This window comes from Pipra filicauda, unplaced genomic scaffold, assembly GCF_003945595.2.
Source record: "Pipra filicauda isolate LSUMZ 115617 unplaced genomic scaffold, ASM394559v2 scaffold406_size631624_pilon, whole genome shotgun sequence".
Lineage (NCBI taxonomy): Eukaryota > Metazoa > Chordata > Aves > Passeriformes > Pipridae > Pipra > Pipra filicauda.
Window position 1 is genome coordinate 595,206 of NW_024104539.1, and position 7,656 is coordinate 602,861.

Sequence of the window (7,656 nt, forward strand, 5' to 3'; positions counted from 1 at the left end):
GAGGGCGGGTCGGGCTGTGGGGGCGTCACAGCCCGGGGCGGGCGGGAGGGGACGCGGGGACCGTGAGGGACGTTAAAGGACATTAAAGCTCATCCAGTCCAAACCCCTGCCATGGGCAGGGACGCCCCGTCCAACCTGGCCTTGGACACTTCCAGGGATCCAGGGGCAGCCACAGCTTCTCTGGGCAACCTGTGCCAGCACCTCCCCACCCTCCCAGCCAGAAATTCCTTCCCAATATCCCATCTAACCCTGCCCTCTGGCAGTGGGAAGCCATTCCTTGTGTCCTGTCCCTTTATCCCTTGTCCCTGGTCCCTCTCCAGCTCTCTTGGAGCCCCTTTAGGCTCTGGAAGAGGCTCTCGGGTCTCCCTGGATCCTTCTCCAGGTGAACATTCCCAGCCCCTCCAGAGCAGAGGGGCTCCAGCCCTGGGAGCATCTCCATGGCCTCTCGGAACTCACTCCAGCAGCTCCATGTCCATGTGCTGGGACATGGGCAGGAACCGGGTGGGCTGTTCACTCCTCACCTGGAAGGTGTTTCCTGAGGGAACAAAGCATGTCCTGGGATGAAGTGAGGGGATGAGTCTTTTGTTTTGTAAGAAACACTCACATCGTTTATTGCTGATCATGTTGCCTCACACACTGTTACTGGTGCTGTGGCACAGGGTCTCACAGGGGAACAGGGACACAGAGCTGGGCTGAAACCAGAACCAGCTCCAAGCCTCGGGACGTGCTGCAGCCGCTCCCTCAGTGTGAGGGGAGATAAATCACAGCAAAGTCAGGCCTCCGAGTGGTCACCGACACAGACGCCTTGGGATCTGTTGGTTTTATTCCCCGTGATGGTATTTAGTAGCAGTTCTGCTGCACTGCTGTGGCCAAGCCCTTCACACAGCAGAGGTTTTCAGGGAGCTCCCGGGCACAGCACGTGCATAAGCACAATCCTGCTGCCTCCAGCTGCAAATGGTCTGGGGAGGACGTGGGAGGAACAGAAGGGCATCAGTTTTCCTCCTAAAAGAACAAAAAACCAGCATTTAAGAAATAGAGTATAAAATCCATTCCTGAGATGCACCATGCATTGTGCAGAACGTCAGCTGGGACAAAGGTGTCACGGCATGTACATCCCTGATTCCAACCTTACATCCCCCTATTTGCACTTTGGCACTTTAAGTGCTGCTACACTGATGGCCCATTAATTTGCCAACCTGCTCTCTGCAGATGGCAGTGCAGATTCACATTCCAAATCCAGCGTCGCAAATATCACCTCCTTGTGAAGCTGGACAGTTCCAGGGTTTGAGTCCACCTTGTTCAGTTTGTTCTTTCTGGCTGCACTTACCCTGTGCCATCCTGAACACTCCGAGCCAGGAAATGTTTGCTAATTAACGGAAATAAAATATAAACGTGACAGATTTGAGCTCAGAAGGATACATGGGTTTATTTTATGTGACTTATACCTGGGTTTCACATGCTTTGGTTTCGTACCAACCTGTGCGCCTGCTCAGAAATCTCCTGTTTTCATGTAGCGCTCAGTGATGTTTCCCACTCTCCCATTTCAGCCATTTCTCTTGGAATTTATGTAATTTCCCAGCTCCTCGAAGTTCAGGGGCAGAACTGGTCCCTGCACATTTGCTGTGGTTTCCTTTGCACCTCTGGGAGCTGAGGGAATACCAGGGAGTTTTCTTTTTGCAATTAATTTGCCATTTAATTTCGGCTGTGTTCCAGGCCCCATGATCCTGTCCTAGTCTGTTCTTTTCCTGGTTGGAAAGATATTGCTGTTCCCTCTTCCTGGCTGTAATCTTGCACTGTATGTTGGAATAACATATCCCATGGCATCTCCAGCTCAACCTCTGACCAGGACCTTGGCTGGTCCTTGCTTTCTCTGGCTTGTGACCTCCCCACATTACAGTGGGAATGGGGAGATCCTCTCCCTGCAGCACTCAGTGCTTCATCCTGAAACACAGTGCAAGCACGAGAATTAAGTTTTAATCCTTGGACCTATCATGGAGAAAGTGAAGAATGCAAAGAAGAACGTGTATTTGGGATTGTATCAAAATCTTGCAGATTTTTCTATGTATCTTTTTCCATTTGTCTGCTGCTGATAATATAGTCAATGGCTATTTGACAGAGGAATAGTAATAAAATAGCAAACTCTTATATTCATTAAGGTAATCAAGAAGAAATAATGCAGTCAGCATTTATGGATTTTTTTTGTACATCACAGAGAAGAAAAACTGATTTAATGGAATTAATTTTCTGTTACCATTACGAGGTTGTCATAAAAATGTGCAGAGGTTTGACAATATAAAGTTATAGTGGTTCTGGACGGTGTTAACATTACCCAAGGAAGAATGGTTAGAAGTGGTAGTAACTGCAGAGGAGTGCAAGCAGCAGCATGAGAGCCCTTGTCAAAGAAGAAAACATGCAAAAACATGCAAAACTGCCTCAAAAACTGAGAACCTGCTGGTTCAACCCTGGTGCTGTCACAGCCCGGGACGGGGCAGCCCCCTTGCTTGGTTTGCTGGTGAAATCCATAACACACATTTGATTTTCTTCTTCCCTTCAGACATTACACTTTGCAAAGAAATTGCTGATTATTTACTTCTTTTTTTTTACCTGCTGTGAAGATGGAAAGTTTAGGAGCCCCACGTGTGGTATTTTTAGAACCAGTGTTGTATTGTTGCTGCCCTGGCACTTTTATCAGTTAAAGCAATAAAACATCTGAGTTGTTGTTCTAGTCAAGTATTTTGATCCCTTCAGAATCTGAAGCAGGTTTCTAAATGAAAGATAAATTTAACTATGTTTATTTTTCATGCCTAATTTAACTCAAATATAAGAAGACAGTCTGATTTAATAATCTATTCAGCATTACAGAAAATTGGTGATTTTAAAAGCCTCTAATTAAATATTCTAAGATCCCGTTTCCTTCCACTGCATCAGAAAGAACCTTTTTTTTTTTATGTATTACAAGTTTGTGTTTTTTGCAAACATTCTGAACACAGAACTCAAATTATCCCAGACTTTTAGCATATCCTTAAAAACTGATTAACATACCCCATCTGTTGGTGCGCTGAGCAACTGTCCAAATGAGCAACATTTCCATGGAGATTTATAAAACTACAGTTAAAGCAGGAAAACAGCTCTAGCAGGGGAATGCTGGGGTGTTTTATTTCAATATGATCGTTGCAGCTGGAGATTGTCTTGCAGAGTGGCCACCACATCCTCACTTTAGAGCGGTGTCTGTTCACATTTTGGGTCAGTAAAAATAGTTCATTTCCCTTGCAGCACATTCCATGAGTGCCCAGGGGTGGTCATTTCCCAGGGAACAAGGAGTAGGACAATAGGAAACAGCCTCAAGCTCTGCCAGGGGAGGTTCAGGTTGGACATCAGGAGGAATTTCTGCACAGAAAGGGTGGTCAGGCCTTGGCAGGGGCTGCCCAGGGAGGTTTGGAGTGCCCAGCCCTGGAGGTGTCCCAGGAAGGCCTGGCCGTGGCACTCAGTGCTCTGGGCTGGTTCAGAAGCATCTCTTTCCCATCTCTAATAAATTGTAACTTTGGCTGCAGAAGCCAACTGAGGCCTGTTGACTTCCAAGGCAAATGTTTGCTGTATCTCTGAAGGGTGAGGGTGGCACTGGAGCAGCTGGAGGAGGAGATGAATGGAATCAGTTCTGGGTTTTAGAGCTGAAATGGGGTTATGTTTATTTATGGCCACCTGAGGTTTGGAAATCTTTCTGAGAATAAGTGCTTTGGAGTGAGGTATCAGAATCAATCTCTTAGAACATGTTGCTTTATGAAAACAGACCAGGGAACATCTGGGATCGACTCACCAAATGCCAGCCCAAAGAGCAGACCTGTATCCAGGGAACTGGGATTGGCTTGAAGCTGCATCCCAGGCCGGGAGCAGGGAGCACATCTGTTCCTGGGAAGCAGCTGGGGAGGCGCAGTGCAGAGTTTGGCATTTTGGAAAAAGGTGTTTTCTCTCCATAGCGTTTCACAGAAGAAAGTTTGTTTTCTCTTTTAATAGCAGCTCCAAGGGGCTGGTGGGATTCCTGAAACAGCAAATGACATTTCCAGCCGGGATAAAAGCACAGCTGTTGGCAGCAGCTCCCGTAGGTTATTGTGGATAATCACTGAAAAGGCAGAGCATTGATCGGGACTGCTGTTTGCAGGGAACTGTCCGTGTGGGAATGCAGAGTGAGTGGTGTGCTGGGAATGGCTTTGTGCTGAGCTTCGAGAGGAGCTGACGGTGCAGAGCTCCCGGAGCTCCTGGGGATGCAAATCAGGCTGGGCATGCCCAGAGCAGAGGTGGGGGGATCCAAATGCCCCTTCTCCCTCGAGCAGGAGTGGTTGCAGGAAGGGGAAAGCACTGCTGTGGATTTCCCTGGAAAGGGATGAGCTCCCGAGGAGCAGAGCTGCAGCCAGGTCGCTGGAGCAGCTGATGAAGGAGGCAGCCTGGGGAGAAAATGTGAGGCAAAAAGAAGAATATCCTTGGAGATGGGGTAGCGTGGCCCCGGAGCGGGTGCAGGAAGCCTGTAGGCATTCCCTGCTCCTGGAGGGAAAGGTTCTGTGTGCTGGGAAGAAGCTCAGCTGGAGTGCAGACAAGTATTTTAACACAGTGGGTTGCGGTTCTGTTGTCTCACGTTGTGGTTTCACAAAACATTCACCCTCAATTACTGTTTCTTTGTTGCTGGGGAGCACAGGCAGAGGAGGAAAATAATAATTTAAATTTAACTCTGCTAAATATACATGAGATTTCCTGGGACAAAGAAAAGACTTCTGTAGCTTGAGGGGGTGTTGCTGTGCCAGATTTCAGAGGCTCTACTACAGCCAGTAACATTCTTAGAGCAGCTTAGTTGGAAGCATTTTTATAACATTTTTTTAGGCAACACAAATACAGCCACTGCCTCCAGGAGTGTATGGGATTGCTCTGGAAGTCACACCAAATATATCTGTGTGGTGCTGATTGTTACTGGATTTATTTATGGGAATTAGAGAGAGTCCAGGATGACACAAGTTAAAGATCATGCCCTTAAAATTTAAAGAAAATGTATGAAAATGTATAAAAAGGTATTCCTGGCCTCTCTTGCCCCAGATGGTTATGGTCACAGTACGTACATTTAGATATTCCAAGGGCAGGTACTCTGTGTTTTCACTTCCCCCAGGATAATGAAGCCCTTCCTTAGCTCTGGTTGCTGGAATTGCCTTGTAATAAAGACTCCAGCTGCCAAATGATACCAGTTACAGTAGATTTAATTTAACTGTGTTTCATGGGTCAAACGGGTAGTAGACAATTCTGCAATAAACATGTCCTATTAAAAAAATCTTCTGTCTATTGCTTTGTGTTGTACTGAGGCACTTTCTGATAAATGGGTGTTGGCTTCATGGAGCATCTTTTTTAAAAGCTTAATTTGACAATAGGAGTGCTGCTAAAATAATTGATTTCTGAAGTGGTTGGGATGGTGGCAGCTTTCTGTTTGTTGTTGCCTGCACTGAATTTGATAACAGCTTGAGGCCAACATTTTAAGGCATGTAAGTATCCCCAGCTTCATCAGGGAATCTACTGCTCTATACCAAAATCAACAGTTTTGCCATAAAATGTAAAGGTTCATGCAAAGGTTCACAGAATGAACTCTCACCCTGTCCTGGTTATGCTCTGGACTCACAGCTGGGAACTGATGTTTCTGCTTTAAAGTTAAATATCCCCAAACTCACATTAGAGTAACAAGTGGAAGCTCATCGGCTGCTGGGGGACTCTTCTCCTCGGGGGTGAAAGGTTTCCACGAGAGAGATGTTTTGGGGGTCAGAGCTCAGACCAGTGAGCTGGTTGGGAAATGCCACTGCACCCATTCAGCCTTTCCTCAGAGCAGAGGTACTCCATGGCTGAGTCCTCAGGAAACCTGCAGGAGTCGAGAATATTCTGGATTTTACACCCTAAACCTCTTGTTGTCAAGCTCAAGTTGAAGTTTTCCTGGCCCCCTCCCCAGATCCCTGTCTCCCAGGGGCTCTGGGCTGTACCAGGGCAGTCTGACCAGGAGCTTTGAGAAGATTTTTCACTCCAGCTCCTGAGCTCTGGTCTGACCAGCACCAGCTGCTTCCCACAGAGACGATTTAGGAGTTGGGTTCGATGATCCCTGTGGGTCCCTTTCACCACAGGATGTTCTGTGATGCCATGATCCGAGGTCTGGGTGCCCAGCTCTGCGCCCCAGCCTGGCATCCCAGCACTAGATGGTGCCAGGTACCGCCACGCCACGCGTGAGGGAGGGAGATCCAATTCCACAGGCACTGGAGCGAGGAAGAGCCATAAAACTGCACTGCAAACAATGCTCATCAATTCTGGCAAAAGTACTGGGCTGCAATAAAATCAGCAATTAAGGCCAAATGCTTATTAAGGACTGGGAGATGCACGGAGAGCTCAGTGGGCTGTGAGCAGCAGGGTGAGCCTGGCTGGTTCCTCTGCTTCCCCAGTTACACAAATGTCCCTCTGCTTCCCCAGTTACACAAATGTCCCTCTGCTTCCCCAGTTACACAAATGTCCCTCTGCTTCCCCAGTTACACAAATGGCTGCTGCGATTTCCCGCTCCGGGGGACAGCTGGGAATTCCCAGGGAACAGCTCTCACGAGGGAACAGCTCTCACATGAGAGTAATTTGCTGTGAGCAGGAGATGCTGGTTCCTGTACCTGAGTGCAGGAACACCCTTGTCTCAGCCCATCTCCTCGTGCACTCTGTGCTCCCTGGTTAGCCCACAGCTATGATTCTCCTAGTTTGGGTGGGCTTGGTTTTTTTCCTGTAGACTGAGAAAGCTGCAAATTGAACATCAGAGACTGTTGGTGTGTGTTAAACCCTGACCTGAGCTGGAAACATGCTTTTGTATTCCCAAGTATATTTCAAGAACTCTTTCCTTTGTCCTAAACAAACAAACAAAAAAAATTAGTTATTATTGCAACACCTGGATTGAAAAGCACCTTTTATCATACTTGGGAATCTCCTGCGTTTGTTTCTTCCTTCACAGTAGAACCCCAGGATTTGAATGATAAACTCCTGGTCAGAATTTGGACAGATTTCCTTTATTGCTCTAAGAGGAATTGGCATTTCAGAGTAGGAAAAGCAGCAGCTGATGGAGCTGAGGCCTAGGAGAGCTGTCCATGTGCATTGTGCATTAGCACAGTTTCAGTTACATATGAAGTGTGCATTTCTAAATTGCTGTAGATGTCAGTGAAGCAGCAGCCCTTGAACAGGGGGATATTTAGGGCCTCTCTCCACTCCCATTATGCTCCTCACATATACAGGAATCATCTTCCCTGGGACTTCCTTGGGAATGTTCCAGAGAGTGCTGAGAGCTCAGACAGCCTGTGCAGGGAAGAGGAGGGACAAAAGGACACCCTGGGCAGTCTCCCAGCTCACTGGCACACCTGGATCAGGAAGATGGTTTACAGAAGCCAGAAAACCTGGACATGCTGGGTCCTTGCTCAGTGGGACAGTGTGCAGGGTTGAGTTTGGCTTTATTGTGGACTAGGTGAATTCCCAAGTCTCTTCCAGGTCTTTGACCACAAATCACTGCAGTGACATCCTGGGCTCTGATCTTAAAGGGAGTGAAAGCAGACATTGTGTAGATGTTCCCCCAAAGGCAAAAGGAATATTGAGCCAGGATTAGGAAAAGCTGACATAGGG